General features: G+C 38.4%; 1 protein-coding gene across 12 annotated transcripts in view; it reads left to right on the top strand.

The window, feature by feature from the left end:
- Positions 1-13,029, top strand: part of LOC127452865 (aryl hydrocarbon receptor nuclear translocator 2-like) — a 1,027,890-nt gene that overhangs the window by 993,541 nt on the left and 21,320 nt on the right. The gene's annotated exons all lie outside the window — the stretch shown is intronic.

Here is a 13,029-nt window from a genome sequence, read left to right as displayed (position 1 = left end):
GAAGCACTACATATCTTTTACTTGAAGCTTTGTTAGGTTCACAATAATCAACAGTGTATTTGTAAGAAAGCTACTAAATTAAAACGTACCACTGTGAAATGTCCTGCTTAAGTCGTGCTTGCGAAGGTGGTTCGGGTTGATCAGCTTGTTCTTCCAAACTTTCATTATTAATTCATTATCGGACCCGGGCTAGGCCTGGTACGGCAAAAACCGATGCCACTGTTACCATAGTTACAGTAGTGTTTACAGAGCTGAAACTCGGTTATGGTAAGAGAAGTTACATTTCTGTCACACGCTCTATGTGGTTGAATAATCACAACAGACTTGGCAACTGACCAGTCAGAGCAGACTGGGCTTTTGGGAAAGGGGGGCTTTAAAGAGACAGGAGGTAAATCAGAGCATTTGAACCAGAGGATGAAGAGCGGGGAAAAGAAATGTACAGTATGAGAAAAATGTGTTCCCGTTGGGAACACCGGTATTTTCCCGGTGGGCCGCTGGGTAATTTGTGCTGGTCCGTTGCTGCGCAAGTACCGGCCTGTCCTACAGGCGATATAGGCAGCCGCCCTGGGATCCAACATGCCCGCGCAGACCCCATTATAGAATAAATATTTTAAAAAACTCTGTAAGGTACAGCCAACACAATGGCTTTTATTCTGAAAAACGTAAGAACTTTTTTTTTTAACTACTTACACATGGTAGCGCATATCCATATGTGCACATTCACTGTGTACCTCGTGTGGGACTCATTATTTGACATATAAATCACAATATTGGTGACAACCAAAGACAACATATTAAGTATAAGATGAGCTCTGAATAATAACAAAATGACAAATAACTGCAAGTTACAACAAATACAATAACAGCAGCATATATAAAATCTGCAAAGAGTAAATCTATGAGCAGTACACAGTCATTTGCATAATTTATTCATACCGCTGGGAGCTGAAGTGCAGCTTGCTGAATAATGCTCACACCTGACAAAAATTGTAGTTTGAGGCTTACTTTGTTTAAAGGATAGCAGAAACAGCGCTTGTCAAAGCATAGGTCTTTTCACTTTTTCTCATGAATAATCTGGGGAAAGAATTAAAACTGCAGATATAAAGATATAAAGCAACAAACTCACAAAGTGAAAACATGAGCAGTTAATCTGAAAAATATCTGCAAAGTTCTACACTTTAAGAGGTATGTTTATTATGTTTTACATATATTTATATTTGTTTATATTTATATATGTACATATTCTGGCCAACATTGTTTTCATTTTTTTTTTTTTTATAAACATTTACACTTAGTTATGTGGGTGATTGACATGAAATTTTAAGCATTGTCAGCAGTGTCCTACTGTGTCACACTTTCTTCATCTATTTTAAACAAAATGTTATGATCTTGTATAGCTATATATACATATATAATATATTATTATTATACTCGTTTCCACAACCTCATATTAACTAAGATGATATTTAAATTTGCACTTCTAGAAAAAAGTTGAAAGGTGATTAAGATCTTTAAAAACTTTGAAGAAATTCTGACTTGTCACAGCACCTAAAATACACACTTTCCGTTGTACTTTCATGTACATTTTAACCTAACATCTGTATGTTGGAAAAAAAAGTTTTCGGACATGTTATTTGTCTGAGCAATAAAGTGCTTATTTTAGTGCTTTCTCTAAAACATCCACTCATCACATTTACAGTAGTTTTATACAGTGCATCCGGAAAGTATTCACAGCACTTCACTTTTTCCACATTTTGTTATGTTACAGCCTTATTTCAAAATGGATTACATTCATTATTTTCCTCAATATTCTACAAAAAATACCCCATAATGACAACATGAAAGAAGTTTGTTTGAAATCTTTGCAAATTTATTAAAAATAAAAAACGGAAAAAAAAAATCACATGTACATAAGTATTCACAGCCTTTGCCATGACACTCAAAATTGAGCTCAGGTGCATCCTGTTTCCACTGATCATCCTTGAGATGTTTCTACAACTTGATTGGAGTCCACCTGTGGTAAATTCAGCTGATTGGAAATGATTTGGAAAGGCACACACCTGTCTATATAAGGTCCCACAGTTAACAGTGCATGTCAGAGCACAAACCAAGCCGTGAAGTCCAAAGAATTGTCTGTAGATCTCCGAGACAGGATTGTATCGAGGCACAGATCTGGGGAAGGGTACAGAAAAATTTCTGCAGCATTGAAGGTCCCAGTGAGCACAGTGGCCTCCATCATCCATAAATGGAAGAAGTTTGGAACCACCAGGACTCTTCCTAGAGCTGGCCGCCCGGCCAAACTGAGCGATCGGGGGAGAAGGGCCTTAGTCAGGGAGGTGACCAAGAACCCGATGGTCACTCTGACAGAGCTCCAGCATTTCTTTGTGGAGAGAGAAGAACCTTCCAGAAGAACAACCATCTCTGCAGCACTCCACCAATCAGGCCTGTATGGTAGAGTGGTCAGATGGAAGCCACTTCTCAGTAAAAGGCACATGAAAGCCCGCCTGGAGTTTCCCAAAAGGCACCTGAAGGACTCTCAGACCATGAGAAACAAAGATTGAACTCTTTGGCCTGAATGGCATGCGTCATGTCTGGAGGAAACCAGGCACCGCTCATCACCTGGCCAATATCATCCCTACAGTGAAGCATGGTGGTGGCAGCATCATGCTGTGGGGATATTTTTCAGTGGCAGGAACTGGGAGACTAGTCAGGATCGAGGGAAAGATGAATGCAGCAATGTACAGAGACATCCTTGATGAAAACCTGCTCCAGAGCGCTCTGGACCTCAGACTGGGGCAAAGGTTAATCTTCCAACAGGACTAACGACCCTAAGCACACAGCCAAGATAACAAAGGAGTGGCTACGGGACAACTCTGTGAATGTCCTTGCGTGGCCCAGACTTGAACCCGATTGAACATCTCTGGAGAGATCTGAAAATGGCTGTGCACCGACACTCCCCATCCAACCTGATGGAGCTTGAGAGGTCCTGCAAAGAAGAATGGGAGAAACTGCCCAAAAATAGCTGTGCCAAGCTTGTAGCATCATACTCAAAAAGACTTGAGGCTGTAATTGGTGCCAAAGGTGCTTCAACAAAGTATTGAGCAAAGGCTGTGAATACTTATGTACATGTGATTTTTTTTTTTTTTATATATATATACATTTGCAAAGATTTCAAACAAACTTCTTTCACGTTGTCATTATGGGGTATTGTTTGTAGAATTTTGAGGAAAATAATGAATTTAATAAATTTTGGAATAAGGCTGTAACATAAAATGTGGAAAAAGTGAAACGCTGTGAATACTTTACGGATGCACTGTATGTTTTAAAGATATGACAATTTTTGCACTGTGGGGCCCGTTGTCATGACTAGCAGTCAATAGAAATGTCTTTTTTTTTTTTTTTACAAAAATTTGAAATTGAGAAATCAACAAGCCGTTGTGTTATGGTGTGGTGTGTTGCGGGCCAGGTTTGGTGGGCCGTTCTGGGCCAGAAAGTCCATGGCCACTTTTTAGCCGCCCCTGCATAGTATCACCATTGTATTTTGTAGTAAAAGCATAGTGACCAAAAAAGAAAACACATCCATGCCACTGCAGCGACACTAGAGGCACAGTTTGTCCTCAATTTCTGTTTTCAACAGACTATTGGAGTGCAAATATTGTCTGGCAATTTAGCGTCTGCGTGGCAGATGCTGTTTACACCTAGTGCAAATAGTCAACCCATTAAAAAGAATCATTGATGATCTACAGAACCATATACTTTGTACCAGTGTTGGGTAACATTACTTTTAAAAGTAACTCATTAGAATATTAAGTTACTCCTTTAAAAAGTAAATTTTTATGGAAAGTAAAGCTTTGCATTATTTTTGCATTACTTTTTTCTCACAGCCACTTTCTCTTCTGCTATGCATTCCATACAAATAAGCCATGCATTGCATACAAGAGATATTACAGGTCATGCTAACTACTGTACAACACTCGTGTCAAAACAACATAGTAAACACCGGTATTTAGAAAGTCTATAATCAATAGGTCTTCACGTCATATTTTATTTATATTAAAGAATCAATAACATGAATATGCATGATTTGTTTTTCCATCAACACGGCAGCCAATATGAATAATGAAGAATAACCACTGTCTTACCTAAAGCAGCAAAGTCCAACACTTGAACCTGCATCATATGTCATCATGTGCTGTGCCCATCGAAAATGTCAGTCAACTTAAGATGTTTTTCAAAAGTCCGGATAAAATTCGGTGGGGAATGCCAGCCTAATGTTCAAGGAATGTGTCTGATAATAAAAATTATTTTTCACTTAAGTCAACTCTTGTTTTGAGTTGATCCACGGTGCGTACAGATGCCACTGGTTCATCGCACACAGCTTCAAAGGGGCATGTTGATGAACTTGAATGGAATCGTTTTTATTGCTACCAAAATGTCATAAAAATGGTTTGTTTCATGAATCAAACTACTTGTTTATTATAATACAAAAATTTTGAATATTTTTAGAAACTAAGACATTTTCTCTCTGCGTACCCAATTGATGTAGAACGTTGCTCAGGTCACTGATCCAGAATCAGCTTTTCTCATCCAATTCTCCCAGTGCCGCCAAAACAGTGCCAACCCGCATTTCAGAATAGCATTCTGAGATGCTATTCTTCTCACCACAATTGTACAGAGCTGTTATCTGAGTTACCATAGAATTTGTCAGTTCGAACCATAAATAAAATAAACTCTAGAGACTATTGTGCCTGAATATCCCAGGAGATCAGCAGTTACAGGAACCAACAATCATGCCATGGTCCAAATCACTGAGATCACATTTATTCCTCATTCTGATGTTTGATGTGAACATTAACTGAAGCTCCTGGCCCATATCTGCATGATTTTATGCACTGCACTTCTGCCACATGATTGGCTGATTAGATAATCGCATGGATGATTGTTGGTGCCAGACGGGCTGGTTTGAGTATTCCTGTAACTGCTGATCTCCGGGGATTTTCACACACAGGAGTCTCTCTATGTTGATGAGAGAGGTCAACAGAGAATGGCCAGACTGGTTCGAACTGAAATAGTCTACAGTAACTCAGATAACCGCTCTGTACAATTGTGGTGAGAAGAATATCATCTCAGAATGCTATTCTGAGATGTGGGTTGGCGCTGTTTTGGCGGCACAAGGGGGACCTAAACAATATTAGGCAGGTGGTTTTAATGTTGTGGCTGATACATATTTTGTTTTAAAATATTGCCTTAGTCTTTCTTTGCTGTTACCGGATGGCCCAGACACAGAGACAACAAGAGTGCAAATTGAATGAAATCCCAGATGCAGTTTATTGTGCTACTACAATCCCAATCAATAATTACCAGAAGGAAAAAAAGTGGTACACAATACGGGACTTTTAATTATCAAGAAGCCCCAAATACACATGGGACTCTTATTTTGAAATGTTTGCACTCCCAGTTGTAAGCTCACTGATGGCTGAGAAAGTGAATCTGATTCAAACTGCTAACCTGAGCTCCTTAGTTAAAACCCTCAGTTCTTTTCAGATGATTCATGAAAAAGATCCGGTTCAAAAGAGTAATTTGTTCACAACGCGTTTGTTGTTGCGTGCGGTGCAGCGAGCTCGTCTGAAACAGAACAGGTGAAAAGCAGCTCAAGACACACTGGTGCGTGCTCTAAAGTTGTATTCAATAACTCACAAGATATCTGATGAAACCGCATATGAACACACACAACCCGACTGTCGCCAGGGGCGACTAGATTTTAAATGATTGTCGCATTCAATTATTTTTGGTCGCATTTGTGACCATTTTAGTCGCAGTCTGGAGCCCTGTGCTATTTAAGTGCATTTCTATCTTTATAACGTGGAAGGCTTTGTTTGGAAAATGTTAATAAAGCATTATATTGGTACATACTGTCATGTGTATTTTGTTGGTTCATGTATATCATGTCTTTTATTTTGTAATTCTAGTTCCGGTTTCATGTCATGTGGTTCCCTTGTCATGTGATTTCATGTTTTCCCTCCATGTTCATGTGTCTTGTTTTCATTGGTTTATTGTCTTATCTTGTTTAGAGTTCTGTTTGTTCTCCCATTGTTCATGTATTTAAGCCTCATGTTTTCCTTTGTCCATTGCCAGGTGTTGTTGAATGTAACTTTGGTAGTCAAGTTTATGTCAAGTCAAGTTAAAGTCAAGTTCATGTTTTTTGTTCATGTTTGTAGTTAGGGTTTTTGGATTTCACGTTTTGTTAATAAAATTGCACTTGGGTTCTTCACTCCATCGTCTTCGTCATTGCCAGAAGCATCAATCGTTACAGATATTGTTTTCTTTTCTTTCCTAAGATGGAAATAAATGCATTTTGACAAGAAAAGAAGTATATATATTGTCAAATTTCAGCACTTTTAAAATCTGTGATTAATCACGATTAACTACAAAAAATTATGCGATTTAATCATGATTAGCTGACAGCACTAGTGTGTGTGTATATATGTGTGTGTGTGTGTGTGTGTGTGTGTATATATATATATATGTATATATACACACACATACATACATACATTTATACTGTATAAAGAACAGTTTTTACCCTCGGGCCATTTTATTCATGAACAATTAAACTGCCTCAGGACTCCCCCATAGTGCAGTAATATAAATACATATCTCATGTATATATATATATATTCCACTAAATTAAGTTTAAGATCAAACAATACTTAACAAACCCCCTGCAATAACAATATTAGCTACAGTATTTTGAGATTATTGGCATTAGCCATTAACCTTTAATCTTTTATGAGCTGAGTTCCAAACTTTACCAACAACCTTGTGAATAGATTATAAAATGTTATGTTTTCATAATTTTTTTTTTACCACCACTAGTGTGAGCATGCACATGGAGCAACCCTCAAGATTTGTTTTTTGTTTGTGACATCTTAATAAAGATCACATTGATCTTAGATCAGTTGAACATCTTGCTCCGGTGCTTTTTGTTGTTGTTGTTGTTGTTTTTTACCTAACCATATTTTGGAATAGAACTTTTCACAGCCTGTGGTGGGTTTTAATTAATCTGTCATGCATTGCACCTTTTAGTGGCGCTAAGATCTGGTTTCTGTACATTTCTGACATTTTCAAATGTGGAATTTGACTAGCATGACATGAAGCGCAAAGATACATATTTATGCAGCTTCTCACATTGCAAGACCAAATGCAGAACATTCTTAACAGCTTGAAGGAAGAATCTGTAGAATTGTTTTTATTGAAAGACATCTGATAAAAATCCGCCTCCGATTTCTCCATCACATTAAGGTCTATTAGTAGAATTTAATTTGAAGCAGCACAGTGCATATGAAGGTATCTGGTTTATGGGATGACATTTTTCCTATTGTTGTGTCCCTTGGGGGAAACACTCTACCTTGAACCTGTGATAAACATGTCCATTAAATAAGTAATTTATGTTAAAAAGGTGACATTAAAAATCCACTTTAGTTTCGAGTGTATCAGGCTCAGAATGACTTTCTAAACCCAGAAGGCATTTGCCAGCCGCTTGAAAATGAAGCCATGTGCAGATAATTCTTTTTTAATATGGTGTTATTAACGAAAATAAAACATTTATCTTCTCACGGGGACGGCCCTTGAACATGCAGAGAAACGAGGAAAGTTATGTTTGCAGAAATGTATGTTTATTTTTCTCCATTTGGAATTTACATATTTAATCCCATAAAAATTTAAATAACCAAGCAAATGTATTTTACTTGCATGGCCCAGTGACACAAACTGCATGACTTATCAAAACAGGTTTTTTAAAAGTTAATGAAAGTATGTAACTGTAACCAGTGAAAAAATACTGAGTCAAAAATTGTTCAGTTGGTCAAGACCTAAGGAGCTCTAAAATACCAGAAGAGAGCTATCAGTTAGCATTCTCATTCATCTTTTTTGCGGTGCTCAATAGGCGCATGGTCCCCCCGACTCTCCTGGAAGTATCCAGTTGTCATGTGATTTGCTCTGCAGCCACAGAAAAATTACCTTGCTGCCTTATTAGTTTATGGCTTAACCAACAGTGTTTTTGAGTGAATGGGACTCTTAAGGAAACTGGTCTCAGAAAAGTTTGAAAAGCACCTTATTTTCATCCTACCTTTGTATAAGGGAGCATTTTCCAGTTTTCGGACATAGCGAATGTACCCAATTCGAGTTGTTCTGAGTCTGCTATTGTATAGCCAGCTTAATGGTAGGCTACAGTAATGTGAATGTGACCTGGGCAATCAAATAAGGTAAAAATTAATTAAATAACTATAAATAAATTACCAATGGAACTTTACACCAGACCCTGAAAAGTGGTGATTAGCACAATTAAAAGCTGTCTTAAAAATGGCATAATTCCAGATTGGTGTATCATGAATTATGCGTTACAAATTAATTAACTATATGTTTTTTAGCACGTTGTTATAATCAATATTGTTTAAATAACCATGACACAAGACTGCAAAATTAAGAGTTCCCATTTGTTTAAGTTACTAAGGCTGTAAAATGCATAAGATATGCACATAAAGTGTAGGTGCCTCATCATCATCTTTTGATGTGTGTTAAACAAGGATGTGTGTTTTCAATTTGTTTCCAACCTCATGCGAGTGAGTGCTCATTTGGCCTTTTATTCTTTTAATTGAAAAATAATTTTCAAAATTAGTTAAATAAAACACAGATTTGCTCAGACTGAACAATAGATGAGCACATTCACTGAGTCACAAAGGGAAAAAGTTAAGGCGAAGACTTTAAGTCATACAGTAGGTCAGGAAAGATCTTGTTAAAAAATGGACCCATTTCACAGACCTTTTATGACTCATTTCCACCTTCTTTAACAACGTAAATGTAGCAAACTTTTTTTTTTTTTTTGCTGTTGGAGAAAACGTGTATGCACAAATTGTATTTGCTGTGGTCCCCCATTCATCGCCATTCAAGTTTACCCTGCTATACGTCTACTTCCACTCTCCACTCTCCGGATTTATGAAAAGGATCCATTTTAGAAAGGATATGATTTTTTTTTTTTTAACAGCTCTCAGAATATTTATTAAGTATTCGACTTCTAACACACGTTTGGTGCTTTTCGCTTCTGGCTCATGCATGAGCTGTGACATCAATAGTATGAGACGGGGAAAAGTCAATTTCATGCTTTTAGGAACCCGCTACAAAAAGATGAAATTTTTGCGATCAGAATGTTTCTCGTAAAAAAGATTTAGTCAGAGTAAATGGTTGTTTTTGAATGGCCATCAATGGGGAAGCATGCTGTTAAGCACTGGAGGATGTAGTTCCTGCATCTACAAGTAGGGGTTAGCGGGGACTTTCTAACCAGCCAATTCCTGCCCCATGCTAAAACCCAATACAAAGTTGCAATCAATAAAGTAACAATAATATATATATATATATATATATATATATATATATATATATATATATATATATATATATTTTTTTTTTTTTTTTTTACTAATGGGCAGTTGTGGGGAAATGAAAAGGAAATTATGAAACAAAATGAGGCTCTGTGTTTTCAGTTGTGACCACCAATGTTCCCTCTGATAACCCAGAGGGTACTAGACCTGGCAGTGCAGTGCAGTGTCAATTCAATCTAGTGCAGAGCCTTTTTTATGCTATTATCACTTTTTGGTAGATATATACAATATACAATTTATACAATAAATAAAAACCTATAAATAAATTAAGTTGTCTAAAAGTCATGCATTACTGTTATTGAAAAACTCAAAATAAGTTGATATAACGAGATAACTTTGTTGTGAACCCAAAAACAAGATAAACAATAATGCATGGCCTCTGAGGACACCTATCTCACAATTGGATCAGCACTGCATATTTCTCACAAGATTTCTCACAGCTTCAGTTCCATACTAAAAAAAAAAAAAATACATGGATATGCGTAAGTATTCAAGTTTTCCAAATGCATTACATTCTTTCCGCTTGGACTCAAGAAATCTTGAGTTTTCTTCTCCGTATAATTTCGAGTCTCCCTTATTTACGTAATTCTGTCTGTCTGGAAGCAACATCAAAATTGCATCTAAGGAAGATTGTTGACCACTGACATGCTTATGTATCCTGTGAGCATGACTTATGAACCAGAACAATCTTAATAATAACTGAATTGTTTAAATATTACAAATACCAAATATGGTAGTTTATTATGAATCTGTTCATATCTGATCATGAAAACCTATGAACCTTTCCACCTACAGTTAAAAACATCTTTACATGAAATCAAGACTGAAAAAAGTTTGATTGTCCAGCCAAATTTGTTGTACTGTTCAACAATGGTCATGTACTTATTAGATATGTATAATCTGAGCATAGTTGAGCCAAACCTGTCTCAGGACAGATCACAGTCAGGTGATCTGATTGCTGTCTCAACTCAATTTTTTTTAAATGTGTAGTTACCCTGTTTTACTTTTGCACAGCAGTGCAGTTGGATACTTTTGTTTCTATTACAAACAACTCAACACTGTCTAAAATACAGTTTTTTTGGGGCCCTTTAAACAAAATTTTTGGTCACAGTTTTGGTAACCAGTGGGAATTAAAATAAAATAGTTTGGCATTTTATAGTTTATAGGAAGCAGTATTATTTGTACCTAATGGAATGCATGAAAAAAACATCATACTGATGTTTCATACTGAGATAATCTTGCATTGTGACTTAATTGTAGTCTTTATATGCTGCTTATTTGAAATTGAGGATGCCTCCTCTGGTTTCAAAAGCTGTATTTATTGTTTGTGAAAGAAACAAAACATGCTTTTAGATTTCACAGGCTGTTCGTAATGATTTGCGAGAGCTTGGGAATACTCATGGTTGCTCAGCTCTTTGTTTGAACAGTATTTGCTTTATATTTTACTGTTACGAAAGTGAGAACGTCTTTGAGAATCAAGTTTGATTGAGTGGCCAGAGAATACACTGGCTTCAGTAAAGCATGCTTTTTATCTAAGACAAAGTACACAAAAATGAAGGATGCCAATTTCAGATTGATATGGATAGACCCCTAAGGGAGTGAAATTCAACGAAAGATGAATTGAAAATTGATAGGAAGACTTACGAGGCACATCAGCGGATCCAAGTAGCCAAACCTAGAGGGATTATCAGAGCTGGGAATTGAACTTGGGTCTCTGGCGCAAGAGTCTTAATTTCTACCACTGAGCCACAGAAGGGAGTTGAACCCAATAGTCAGACGCGCTCTTAAAAGAACTCAGAAGAGTTTATTAACAAAAATAGCAAAAGAGTACAAAAGCAATTTCTTACTGACAATCACAAAAAACAGAAAAAATCTTTAGTCCAGAAAAGGATCCGAAAGGAGGAAAATACACAGTCCAGAACGAGGCACAGGTGAAAACAATTACACATGATAAAATGGCGGGAAACTGAAATGAAACAATGAGGGCCTCTAGTGGCCAAAATAAAACATTAAAGCAAAAAACTCTGACAGGACCCCTCCCTCTAGGAACGGCTCCTGTCGTTCCCTCCTGGACGACTGGACTTGCGAGCATGAAATTCTTGAATTAGTTTGGGGTCCAAGATGTCCTTGGCAGGAACCCAGGAGCGCTCCTCAGGGCCATATCCTTCCCAGTCCACAAGATACTGCCGGGACCCACGTACTCGACGGGCATCCAGTATTCTGTGGACTGTGTAAGCTGGCTGGCCACCAATGATACGAGGAGGGGGAGGTTTACCTGTCGCAAGAAAAGGAGAAGACAAAACAGGTTTTAACAGTGAGACGTGAAAAGTGGGATTTATCTTCAAAGACCTAGGCGAATATAAATGGAAAGTAACTGGGTTTACTTTCCTGGCAATCCTGAAGGGGCCAATGAACCTCTGGGAAAGTTTACGGGATTCCACCCGCAAGGGAATGTTCTTGGTGGAGAGCCAGACTCTTTGGCCGGGGCGCAGAGTGGGGGCAGGTCTGCGTCTACGATTGGCCTGGTGCTGATACTGCTGAGAGACCTTCAAGAGCTTGAGTCGGGCTTTTTTCCATGTCTGGTGGCAACATTTAATGAACTGTTGAGCAGAGGGAACTGCAACCTCCACTTCTTGCTCAGGGAATAGAGGAGGGGTGTATCCCAACTGGCACTCGAAAGGGGACATGCCTGTAGCTGAGGAGTGAAGGGTATCGTGAGCGCATTCTGCCCACATGACGAAGGAAGACCAAGAGGACAGGTTGTTAGCTGCCATACACCTCAGTGTAGTCTCAAGATCTTGGTTAAGCCTCTCTGTTTGCCCATTGGACTCCGGGTGGAACCCAGAAGATAGACTCACTGTAGCCCCCAGAGATTGACAAAATGCCCACCAGAATCGGGAGGAAAATTGGGGTCCTCGATCAGAGACGATGTCTTGTGGGATGCCAAAGACTCGGAAGACGTGGTTTATAACCAATTCAGCAGTTTCTTTAGAGGTGGGTAGTTTGGGTAGAGGAATAAATCGGGCGGCCTTGGAGAATCTATCAACTATGACCATGATAGTGGTGTTGCCTCGTGATAGCGGAAGTCCAGTGATAAAATCCATAGAAAGATGAGACCAAGGTCTATGAGGTATGGAGAGAGGATGCAATAGCCCCTATGGAGAGCGGTGAGGGACCTTATTTTGGTTGCACGTGGGACATGCGTTTACAAATGTTGTCACATCCTCCTTGATAGTTGGCCACCAAAATCGTCTTTGGAGGAACTCAAGAGTGCGAGAGGTACCAGGATGACAAGTGAGACGAGAGGAGTGTCCCCACTGGAGGATCTGGGAGCGGACAGCTTTAGGGACAAACAGGCAGTGGGTTGGCCCCCCTCCTGGGTCAGGTTCTCGGGCTTGGGCTTTTTTTACAGTATTTTCCAAATCCCACCTGATAGGAGCTATTATCTTGGAACTGGGGATAATTGATGTAATGGAATCTTCCTGAGGAGTGTTTACATATACTCGGGACAAAGCATCAGGTTTTAGGTTTTTAGAGCCGGGGCGGTAGGATAAGATGAACTGGAAACGGTTGAAGAATAAGGACCAACGTG

Source organism: Myxocyprinus asiaticus, chromosome 2, assembly GCF_019703515.2.
Source record: "Myxocyprinus asiaticus isolate MX2 ecotype Aquarium Trade chromosome 2, UBuf_Myxa_2, whole genome shotgun sequence".
Lineage (NCBI taxonomy): Eukaryota > Metazoa > Chordata > Actinopteri > Cypriniformes > Catostomidae > Myxocyprinus > Myxocyprinus asiaticus.
This window is presented reverse-complemented; position numbering and strand designations above follow the sequence as displayed.